Raw genomic sequence first — 12,574 nt, forward strand, 5'->3', positions numbered from 1 at the left:
TAATAATTAATTTACATGGTAATTAAGCCGAGAACGACCTCTTGACTCGCTCGCCACCGCTGCAGGATATCAGTTCGTAGAAGTTTTTTAACCCCCAGGCTACTGGCATGATAGGAAATAATAACCAAGAATTATTAAGTTCATCAATTTTCATCATTTTTATCGTATTTATACCGCGGCTTGTAATGAAATGCGAATTTGAGATCGTGCAACAGGTTCGAATAAAAAGTATCGAAAGAGAATAGGTAATAACGAAGAAGATTCGTTCGAAAGTTGTGTCACAAGTCAATGATCAAGTTGCATTTAATTAAAACAACATATCCTTTGCGTGAAAATTTGTTTGAAACGATTGAATTTTAGGTCTATTATACAAAATTTCCGTTACAATGATTTTATACAGAGCTTTGATCGTATTTTAATATCTATTATTGTGAGTCTTATCGTTACAAATTAAACAGTGGAATTTACCCATTAATTAACGACCTTTTTATTCTTAGAAAACTTTCTAATTAAAATTCAATTCCATCAGCTTGAGCCAGATATTTTTACCCGCGTACAAAACAGGCTCAAATTTCTACAGATGAAAGTAATTTACTCAGTGTCAAAATAACTTTACCATCTAGCGCTTGATGATAATTTGTATAATTATCACCTACGAACTTTAGATTTCGATCGATTGCCTAGCATGCGAAAAAAAAAAGTCGAAACCATTTTTCTTCATCTTGCATTACGTGCACGGAGTAACGGGGGATGGATAAAAGTTTCCCCTTCGATCCAGCCACCATATTATAAACCATTAAACCGAGTCCAACCCCCGTCGCGTTCAACAAAGCTGCCTGAATGCCGGCTAATTCGCAACAATGGCTACGTAGGCCATATATTAATGGTTGGGAACATATTCATCTCAGGCCTCGAGGCCGAGAACTCGACGTTGCAGATGCTGCTGCGATGCGGAATTTCCGCGCGTCAAGTCGTGCAGTTGTATATACACATATGCGCATACGGTACACGCCATGCATATTCGTTGATCGAATAGGCATATAATGCACGTGACAAATGGCGATGCAGGTATTCATGGAGAATATTACGAGGATCAAGCTCGGTCTGATGGCGTTGATGATTTTTTTTTTATCAAGACTGCAGACTCGTGGGACAAGTGATCCATACAATGCCAAAAATGAAATGATTTATCTTTGTGCGATAATTTTAAAAGAAAATTTCTTCTTCGCGGATGAATTTTTTCAATTTACCTGTCGGTAAAACGTCAACTTTAAGCCGTGAAATGCTGTTTTATTTTTATTTCGTAATTATTTACTCAACAATAAATTCTTCAATGATTGTTGTATAGTGATAGATAAGAATTGTGAACAAAAATCTAATTCATGTTTTAATACGTATTTCATCATACATCGTAGAATTATTAATTTCTTCAATCATATTTTGAGTCAATTATGATATAAAGTTACGTGACTTAGATTGAGTAATAAATTTCGAATTTTTTTTTTGTTTGTTTTTTTTGGAATTAAAACTCAACGTTTTCTAAATGACACTAAATTACTATCAAAATTATAATTCAAAGACGTAAAAAAAGTTTGATCGTTTAATGGACATATAATTGACAAATTTTTACCCTCATCTAGATGACATTGTTACACCATGTGTCAAATTTATATATCACAATAGTATATCTTCCATACCCGTTGAAAAGTTATTTTCAAGTGCCCATAATCAGCTGAAAAATGATACCCAAAAAACCAAAACATAAATAAAATACTGAGTAAAAATACGCAAAGAAAAGAAACGCTGTCCCATATAACGTATAACAACCCGGAAGTTGAAGAAAGAAAACCAAATAAAAATTTATTACACTCACCCTCGGAACTCGAGCTGTGAGCTGCAGGCGTCTTATTGGAAAAGTTCATGTAGGTACATACATATATAGGTATGTATTATATACACGGTTATATTGTTGCGTCGTTCGTCTAACCCTGAATGCGCATCAATACGATATAGGGGTGATCTTATCTTCGATCCTTGTCCTATTTGTCTATTATACTTATCGCTTTAGAGTTCTCGTTATGTACACCGTACAGCCCATTAGGAAATATAATCGCCAAGTCTGTTTAATCCCGCTTGGTTGCAGTTAATTATGATTTATAACAATATAAATGTTATATATGGCGCCACGTGAGAACCGTTTCTTTTCTTTTTCCTGATCTCGTTTGATTTATTATTTTCTTTTTTCTCGTCGCGGAGACCAGCTCTCTACGTCCTTCAAAGTCGGCCTCATTTAGGGGGAAGAAAGTCGGGTGAATTTTAACGGAAGAAAAGGAACCGCTGCACGGAAAATTTATTCCAGAGACTCGATGTTCTTGTGTGACTATCGCAAGGTTGGATCGGTGTCGAAGCTTGGTGAGTGAGAGAAAAAATAAATAAAAAAATTAAATAACGAAGGGAAACAGTAAGACAAAAAATTAGCATTCAGATCATGCTTGATTTTGGGCAGGTATATAATAGGCAAAAAACGGACCCTCGAAAAGAACCTGCGTTTATTTATTATAGCTATGTATGTACAGATCCGCGATATTATCTTTACCGAAATTATGTCTTTATTAGGGGAAAATCTACGGACTCAATAATAACGATACCTATATAAAACGGTTTTACAGCTGTTGTGAGAAATTCCATCTCGTTTCGGCGTATAAATTATTATCTTTTTTTTTTGTTCTCCAACTCGAATTATAGATCATTAAGAACAAAATGATTACCAGTTGGAAAAAAACTTCATTTTCAATAAGGTGGGAATATTAATTATCGATATATATATGCGAAGAAAACCGTTGTACAAAACTTTAACGGTACGTTTCAATAAACGCCGAAACGGCCTGCAGATTATTCTTTTTTCATTCTTCTTTGTTCCGTAAGTGCGTAAATAACATTTATTTTGTACGAGGACAAGGAGAGAAAGAAACGTTAAACAGAAATAAATAATGCGATCTTGATGAGGGACTCGACCTGACGTTATTTATACTATTGGACATTTTTCTTTTCCCTGTTTCTTCTCATTTCTAATTCTTCCGCGTCTCCCGCGCAGCGGTGGTGCAGCAAGATTCCGAGATAACCGGCTCTTTGTTTAGTTATATGGTCTCTGATTGGTGTCGAGGCTTCGGTAGCCGTCGGTAAATCACGCGTTTCAGCCCTCCTTTGCGTTTTATGTTATGTACCGTTATTTTTTCGAGCTTCTATATGTGGGACAAATTTGAGCCGAAAGAGAAAAGCTGCCGGTGCCGTATAATTCTCTTCTCGGAAGATCGTCAGAGATCATCCTGCAACCCTGCAGGAGCACCGAGCGTTCTGTGAAACTCGAGATGTTGCACGTTTCTGTTGTTTGAGAAAGAAGAAGAAGAAGAAAAAGAACGCGTGGAGGAAGGTAGGAAGGGATGGTGAACGCGAGGACGATCATCAGCGTAACAAATTATCCTCAGGACCGGCTAGCCGAGCCTCCAGGTTCTTCGTTATCGGTGTCACCTAGGCCTCGACACACACACGACACACAAAAAACACGGCCCGTCTTGAATTACAAAAACAAAACGCAGCCAACCCTTGTAAGAGCTCTCTGATCCGGATTCCTCGATTTGGTCTCAGTTACGGTGATTTCGATTTCCGTGCCTGCGGAGATTAAAAAAAAAAAACGAGGATGATGTTAATTGTAATAATTTGATGAAAAAAAAAAACGAGTAAAAAATGTAATGCTATTTGCAAAATTTGCATTTTATATACTAGTCTCAAAGCAGTTGAGTTTGCGAAATATGAGTAGGTATGTTATTTTTCACTGTACGACTGATCGAATTTCAGAAAATTATTCAATTATCGAAATAAGAGTTTTTTCGTAAAAATCATGCTTCCGCAATCAATGCAATTTGACTGAAATTTGAAATGTTCGATGACATCCTGGAATTCTCCGATTGGAATGGAAAAACAATAATGCTCTTAGATTGACGATGCAGTTTAAATTATAATGACAAAATCCCGATAAAGCTGATTTTTTAATTATTTCAACACATTCAAAATACGTATATTCTTTCACGATAAAATTTTTCGCTCAAACTCTCCTCATAGAAATATACATTTTTTCTTTACTTTCCGGTTATCCGTGCCTATTTACGTATTTGTGACTCAACACAAACTCAAGCTGTACAAAAGTTCATACCAGAATATCGTAAAAGACGTATATAATCGAGGCCCGGAAACTCGGTACAAGATTTTTATCGTCTTTCTTATTTACACAAAATGCTTTCGCACCGTACTTCCGAACAATCACACTTCACATTGTGAACAACTAAGCGAAAATTGCGAACCCGATTGAAATACCCCAAAAATTTATTTTCTCGATTGAATCGTCATGCGTCGGGACGAATTTTCAAACTCAATGTGAACAGTTGCAAGACGTTTGGCAAACGACGAATTTAACGTTGAGCACAATCGAGCCATTTTCATCTCAAAATGCTTTCCCGTCCGTCTCTCGAGTTTTTGGCAAGCTAGTTTCCAAATTCTCCACGGTCCAGCAGCGAATGCCCAGCGGGGTGTCTTTGTCACGGCATGTTTCGAGGGTAATAGAATCCGAGCTGTAGGCGAAAGGACGAGGACCGTCGTTTTCGCACGTTTACTTGACTATGCGGCGAGATCAACCAAGACCCATAAATTACCCTCTTCGTGTTCTTGGGGCTATTTTTGTCACAAGTGATTAGCCGCCTGCACCTTTTTAGCAGTGATACAGGCAGAGTTGTAATTAGCCTGTTAAAAATTGAAAATTATGATTTGTAACTGAGAGAACAATGAAATGTAAAAAATTACATTCATGAATCGGAGGACGTGAAATAAAAATTATATCAGTGTTTTGTAATCGGAAAGAAATAGAAATCGGAACGGAGTAGAGTAAAAATTACAATTTTACAATTAGAACGAAGTAGAGTACGAATTGCATAATTTTTAATTAGAGTAAATTGCGATACAAAATACATGGTTTACGTAGTAGAAGAAAAAAAACTATACAAATCGTACTTGCATCTTGTGATCAGGGCTAAATACAATACAAATCAAATTTTGTGTTTTTTTAATCAGACCGAAATAACGTGAAAATGTAATATTTACTTTGTTCCGCTCTGTGTGCAAAAACCAAATCTAACTCGTATTGTATTTGGCCCCGATAACAAAATAAAAGCAAATTAAAACTTGTATAACATTTCTTCGAATCGACTCGCAAGATAAAAATATAATCTGCACGGTATTTTACCCCGGTCAAAAAATACACGCATAATTTTCATTAATAACATTTTCTCCTAATTACAAATCACAAATGTACTTGTAATTACCAATCGTAATCAGGCAGTGCTCAATAATAATTGTGAGTGATCAAGCGAGTGAAATTGCTACCTAATCTGAGAAGAAGCCGTCGTAAGCTCTTCGACTCGATAATTATACCGAAGGAAATGCGACTCCGTGTCGACACAGCGTGTCGTATCAATATTCTTTAATAATAAGCGCCGTTGACGATCGTTGTCATATACTTTTCTTTCCGGCTACCTGCAGACTCGCTGCTGAAGTTGCTGCGGGCCCTCTGACAAGCTACACAATAATTAAGCTACCGATCCAACGACAACTTGAATATATCCCTCGACGTTCCATGTTCATTCTGTACACCGCGGGGCTCGCGTGTTTCTCCGTGGTCCCTATATGTACTAACGAAATAAATTATACCTGCGTTTAAAAATGAAATGGTTACCACGCCGTGGAAATCAACAAGGCTAACGAGGCTGAGTCTTGGTTCGAGATTGAAATTTTTAGCAATTGCGAGTCAAGAGAGCGTCTGTAACCTGAAAAAATTAGGAAAACCTGGAATTTTCTAGCTGCTCATGGAATTGTTTTTTTTTTTTCAGTAGATATCTAATGACAGAATTTTTTTTAATACTCCTCGAGTGACCAATTTCGGGCGGTGAAAGATTATGTTCATTGAAAATTTGAGAGCGAGAATAAAAGATTGAAGGAGCGTTTTAAAAATTGTTGACAAAAATTAGGAACATAAACTTGCACACGGAGAAAAGGAAAAGAGCAAATTTTACTCAAAACTAGGGAAGGAGAGATACGTAAGGGTTTTTGGTAAAAAATACCCACGTCAACTAGACTTTTTAATATAAATGTATCCGATTTTAGGGGCTTTCACTGTTTCTAAAGTAAATTCTGCATTTAACGAAGTAAAATTTACCGAAAAATCTGATCTGTCTCTCTTTTCTTGCAGTTTTTAATAAAATTTACTCATTTATTTTCTCCGTGGCGTATACTTTGAAATTGAAATAATGAAATACATGGAATTACGATATTCTGCAGAGATCGTTATTTCACTTTCTTCTCTTGAAGTCTTGTTGTCACCAGACTTTGATGACTATTGATTTGCTTGTTTTTTAAAACTTGCTACGATAACGTCCATATTTGCGAGAAATTAGTCAATCCTACACTCAGAAAATTTTTCAGTAAATCAGGTATCGTTAAAAAAAAAACTGTTTGAATAATGTTGGAATTACGAAAAACGAGGTACGCGTAACTATTTTGCGCTATTGTCAATCCTTTTTTGGTGATTGCAACGCATAATCAGTTTTTTCGGTTTACTCTACTTTTTCACTCAAACAAGGCTTGAACATCAATTTATTGTTGCACAAGCGTTAAATTTTCGCAACAGTTACAAGAAAATATTATAGTAACAGTGATCGTAATGAAAAAGAACAGTAACAGATACTAGAATTTCCGGTAACAGCTTCAAAACAAATTTTCATTTAGTACCTAGAAATATGTTTTTCGACTGTGGTAAAAAATGAAAATAGTTAATTACCGAGCGGTGACCGGAACTAAAAATTTCTCTCGCAATCAGTGTATAAATTGTGACTGAAACAAGCACTGAAAATAGTGCGCCTGTTTCTTCCTCAGTGAATATTTGAACCATTAGTTTCCTCTATGCCAAAATTCCAACCCCTTAACCAGCGAAAAAATAGCAACCGTAACGTCGAGCTGTAATTCAACTAGATTGTTCGCATTGAGTATATTATTCTTTCCGGATAGACTTGAGTGATAAATCGAATTACCAGGGGGTTAATTATCTTCCACTCAATAAGGATCGGACAGATCGGATCGGATCGTATCGTCCGCTGCAGTTATGGCAGAAGCTGGTCGCACGTACGTGAATCGGTTCAGGCCTCATTGGCTTCGGTTAGTTCCATTGTAAAGCCGAGTGATAAATGGGGTCACCCATATGCGGGGAATTACGATTTGCTATTCGAATACGACATTATCGAGGCTTGCCAACGAATTGCACCCGCAGCCATTATTCGATGGGCGTGCTGCTGCTGCTGCCTACACATCATTGCTTTCAAGTAACCGTGATCGAGTTTCAATATACAGTTATAACACACACCGAGAGATATTACATTTGTTAGCAATAATTCTGTTCGAATATCGTTTGAATTACAAGAAAATTTGCCGAATGAAAACTACTCAGTGTGATTACGGTCGTTAGTTCTACATTTTGTCGTTACTGCGACAACTGTTGAATCCGTTTGTTTAGTTAATTTCATTTCTTCAGACAAACAAGACCACGAACATGAATTTATTGTTACATGAAATGAGAAAAAAAAGTGCTAGATTTGTTCGTTTTTATGCACTTTGAAAACTAATTTTAATTTATTACCTAAAAATTGTGGGTATACATGTTTTTCGGTCACGATAGGAAATGATAGATACAGTTAACTTCGGAACTGGAAATTCATCTCGGTAGAAAGTATTTCATCATGGTATGTGAAAAAGTAAAACAAAATCTCCAACTTTTGCACCGCTGACGTGTGAAAATTGTTTTTCTCTATCGATGAATAAGAAAAGAGCAAAAAGGAAATTGTAAAAAAAAACAAAATGCAGGAATACGAAATACGTTTCGAGGAGAAACCGTGATTGCGTTAATATGCGGAGCTAACGATGCGAGTTGATGGTACAAATTATATTCTGAACTGCCTTGCATAAAATGTACACGAAGTACGTGTTAGTGTGTGTGGGAAGGGAGGAGAGAGAAGGGAGGATATTTGCCTCGTTGAAACGTACATCCTGCGACACGATCCTCCATCCACTATATAAGCAACCCCCATCAAGAGCAGCGCCCACCTTATACCTGACACCCATATCCACCCATGGAGGGTATGAAAGAACGTGCGAGGAGGTCGGCTGTTATAACCACGTGCTTATATAAATTTTACCAATTCGTTGTGCTGTTATATACCGCAACGTATGTTTTCCCCCGGGAGCGCTTAGTCACGGTGCAGACAAGTCCCACTGGATCTTATGGTAAATCTGTCCACACCCTGCAGTTAACTTCGTTCTCTGCGCGGGGGTTAGTTAACCTCTCGCTCTACGATAAAAGCTTCGAGCTTCCCTTCCTCCCTCCTATCGAGCTTTTATTCCCGGCTGTTTCCAAAATAACGGTCCCGGTGCAAAGTGAAATCGATATTAAAATTCAAACTGCATTTGCAAATGGTTGTTTGAATGTTCCTTTTTTTATTTTATTTTTATTTTTTTTTTTGTTTTTTGTTTTTTACAAGTCCGCGTAGCTCCGCTCTTTCACTAGACGAACATCAGTTATTGTTATATATATTTTTTTAAACACATATTACCGTCTTTTTGTCTATCCCATTTGACCGTCTGTTGTTAACTTATTTACGTTTTGTTTTCGTATCACCGATACCTACTTACATTTCATTCGCGTCAAAGTTGATATCGAAGTACGATTTCCGCGAGTCGGTCGATCGGAAAACGGTCAATGTATTATTCTTGATAAACGTGTTTTTGGAAAAAGTTATTTCTCATATAAGCCTGTATTGCTAACATATGGATTGCTTAAGCGGTATTATTAGGTTCAAGGATGAGTGCAGATCGAATTTCATTCCTTGGTTCTGAAATTCTTAGAGGATTTGAAAGGTAAATCTGTAAGAAATTTCTACTTGCGGTTTTTTATTTTGTTTTATTTTATTTTTTTCAAACAACATTTCGTCCCATGAGAAATATGGAGCTGAGCTAACACGCTGTATCAAATTAATAATGATTATTAAAAATACTCAAAATTTGGGGAACCGTGACATTTCAGTCATCCTTTGTTAACAACAATATTATATTCGAAGAATTTGGAAACGTTTCTAAATCCCTTGAAACAACTTCGATTCCAAATCTTAGCAGACATTCTGTTTTTTTTTTTATATTTTCTTTTCGTTTTCAAGCTCGAAACCCTAAACTAAACTGTCGAAAAAAAACGACGTCGAGATAACCGCACTGAATTGAAGCAAAGAAAAAGAACTTAAAAAAAAAAAAAAAAAAAAAAACCTGTTCACAATAAATAAAAATGGTAATATATTCTTCGCCCGCGTGATCCGTTTTATAATTCATAATTTCAGCTATCGTGTACATATATAAGGCAATACGATATACAAAATGATGTATGAGTCCTGAGATTTTGAGTCGAGCGGTTAAATCGACAGGTGGTAAATAATATACGGACGGATAACACGTATTTCTGTACACGTGTACAGCGTAATATATAGGTATATATATACTCGCAACGCGGTCTCGAGGCGTCGATAATGAATACCAACCATATTAGGTTCATCGATAAATCATTCCCCGAATAGTTTTGATATTCAAAGTTGAGCACACACCCCAACGAACGGGTTGATATGTTACGTTGCGCTATACGCTCATCGTCAGACCGCATACTGTAAATATTAATTTCTCGCAAGAGTAGAGAGTGTGTTAAAAAATAGAGAAATGATGTGAAAAAAAAAGAAAAAAAAAAAAAAAGAATCCCCTTGCAACCGGTGTGTACCCACATCGTATTATTCATGCCCGTCGTATATTTCGTATTGTTGTTACGATTCGTGTTAACTTATCCGTTTACGTGTTATAACCGTTGTCTCATTGTTCGAGCTTTCTCGGTTCTGAGTTAATTCTAAGTGGCTTCTGAATTACGAGATGACTACGAATCGCCTCGACGAGGAATACCAATCAGTAGGAAGTATCCTTTTCTCTCTCTCTCTCTCTCTGTTCTCCGGGTTTTCATTCACAAAAGACAGTTTTTTCAGTCCGTCCGTCAAAGTCGTTTCTTTGATTTCCTTTTTCTCGGGGGCTCGTTTTTTTTTTTTAGGTGGAATCGGTTTCCTGCGACTTATTGTAACCGTCGTTAACTGCGTTTCTCAACGATCTTGTCTAGACTTTTCGTTGATGCTGCAGGACTGCTTACCATTTATAATACTTCGGCTATTATACTCGATGCAATAATTGTCCGAACGGTCTAGACGGAAAACAATGATCGGCTCGTTCGTAGTTGACTCTCGTTCTTCCTTCTCCTCTAGGCAATCAATGCCGTACGCCATGGCTGCCGGTTCATCAAAATCTTCCTAAATTATGGGACAGCTGCAGGGTCTTACAATCAGTTGTATTGCATACTTGAGGCCCGAGACTATCGAGGGTCTTACACTGAGAAAAATGTCATTTGTTACAGTGACTAGAAAAATTCAGTAAGACAGGTATCGTTGAAAAAACTGTTTGAATATTGTTTGTATCGCGAAAAACGAGGTACGCGTAACCGTTTTGCACTATCGTCGATCCTTTTTTGGTAATTGCAACGCAAAATCAGTTTCTGAAGTTTACTATACTTCTTTAGTTAAACAAGGCTTTAACGTCAATTTATTGTTGCACCAGCGTTAAATTTTCGCAACAGTCACAAGAAAATATAATAACAGTGATCGTTATGAGAAAGAATCGTAACGGATACCAGACTTTCCGGTAACAGCTAGAAAACTAATTTTCATTTTCTTCCTAGAACTGTATTTTTAAGAAATGAGTGTCGATTTGAAGGTGGGCTCGTTTTAGACTTTTCTGTTACTGCATATTTTCGACCATCGTATCAAAGTTTAATTGTAAAATGATTTTTTTTATTTTGTTTTTCAAAATTCCGGAACTCCGAAAGTTATTGATACTTTTAAACCACCGAACAGTGACGTAACAATTAAACTTAAACGTCTTTCGCTTTTGTATTTTAGAGTTTTTCATGAAAAGACAGAATATTGCAATCGACGTTACATATTATCTATCAATTTCGACCACAAAGTAGACGAAGAAAGCAAGCATTCGGTGAAACCTCTAAATATCAAACAAATAGTTTTTTATCAAGGAAACTGATAGATTAGTGAAACCATAATTTTTTTTCTTTCTTTCTCTGAAATCGATGTATGTTTTATAAACTGTACGATGTTTGAATGATGGGCTAAACTATTAATATGGCAATTAAATACTATTCGGAGCTATTCGGAAAAAACTATGAGCAAGTATTCGAATTTGAGAAGAATTTCTCGGAGCTCCCAGAATAGTTTATTCTTCTTTGAACAATGCGATCCAAAATTTTAGAAAACTTTTTTTTACCGTTTAACCAAAGTTGAAGCGCAAAGAAACAGATAACGATACGAATAGCCAATCCTAGTGCAAAATATCAAATTTCTTTCTTTCGTTTTATATGATTGGGTAAATATTAATGATGAGTAGAAGTTATGTGAATTGGAAAATACTTTAGACTGTCTGTATTTTTACATTCAGAGTTTTATAGCCAATTATTATCTAGTGAAATTCTTTTTTCTATAAACTAGTTGAAGATGAAGAGTGAGTCTTCAACTTATTGTTAATCGAAGATTTCAGGATTATATTTTGTGTATGGGCCGTACTGCAATGTGAATTGTGCAATTCGAAGAAATTGTTGACAAAACTGAAACAAATCGTGATTCGACGATTTTGTCGAATCTGCAAAAATATAAAAACTGTGTATATTCCGACAAAGATGACTTACGATTTTCCACTGTGGCAATCCCCAAAAAGTTTGCTTAGGTTAAAAGAGAGATTTTGTCAAAAGATGAACTAAATTAAATCTCCTTTATGAGATTGAATTAATACTGAAAAAATTGTCAAATCCGCTTCTCAAACATCAACTAGAGGCCCAATATTATGAATATTGGGTCTTCTTTGTGACGTAAATTGATATTATGGTTGATATAAGCGGTAGATAAAAAATAAAAAAAAATTTTCATTCACGATACTTCATAAGTTCAGAAAATGTAAAAAAGTGATAAATCAACCGAGCGCGATCTTCCACATAACGTAAGACGCTAATCTTTTCACCGGATCTTTCTTTTAACCTGAACAACCTTTTCAGGGAGTGCCATGGTGGAAAACCGTAAATAATGTTTTTCTGAAACACCGTAATGTACGTGTACCTCACACCTACAATTTCCTCGACCACCAGAGCCGATTCAAGCTTAAAAACGAGAAAATCATAAAATTTGCACGCATGTGACACACAAACGAACACGTACGGATAAACATTGTCTATATCCGTAACGAGATAAGGGGCTGCAGTTTCACCGAATCGCGGGAGTGGCTTCGGAGATAAATATGCCTCGGTGCCTAACCCCATTCGAGTAAGTGGTTATGTTTTTAACACGTG

This window comes from Neodiprion fabricii, chromosome 4, assembly GCF_021155785.1.
Source record: "Neodiprion fabricii isolate iyNeoFabr1 chromosome 4, iyNeoFabr1.1, whole genome shotgun sequence".
Lineage (NCBI taxonomy): Eukaryota > Metazoa > Arthropoda > Insecta > Hymenoptera > Diprionidae > Neodiprion > Neodiprion fabricii.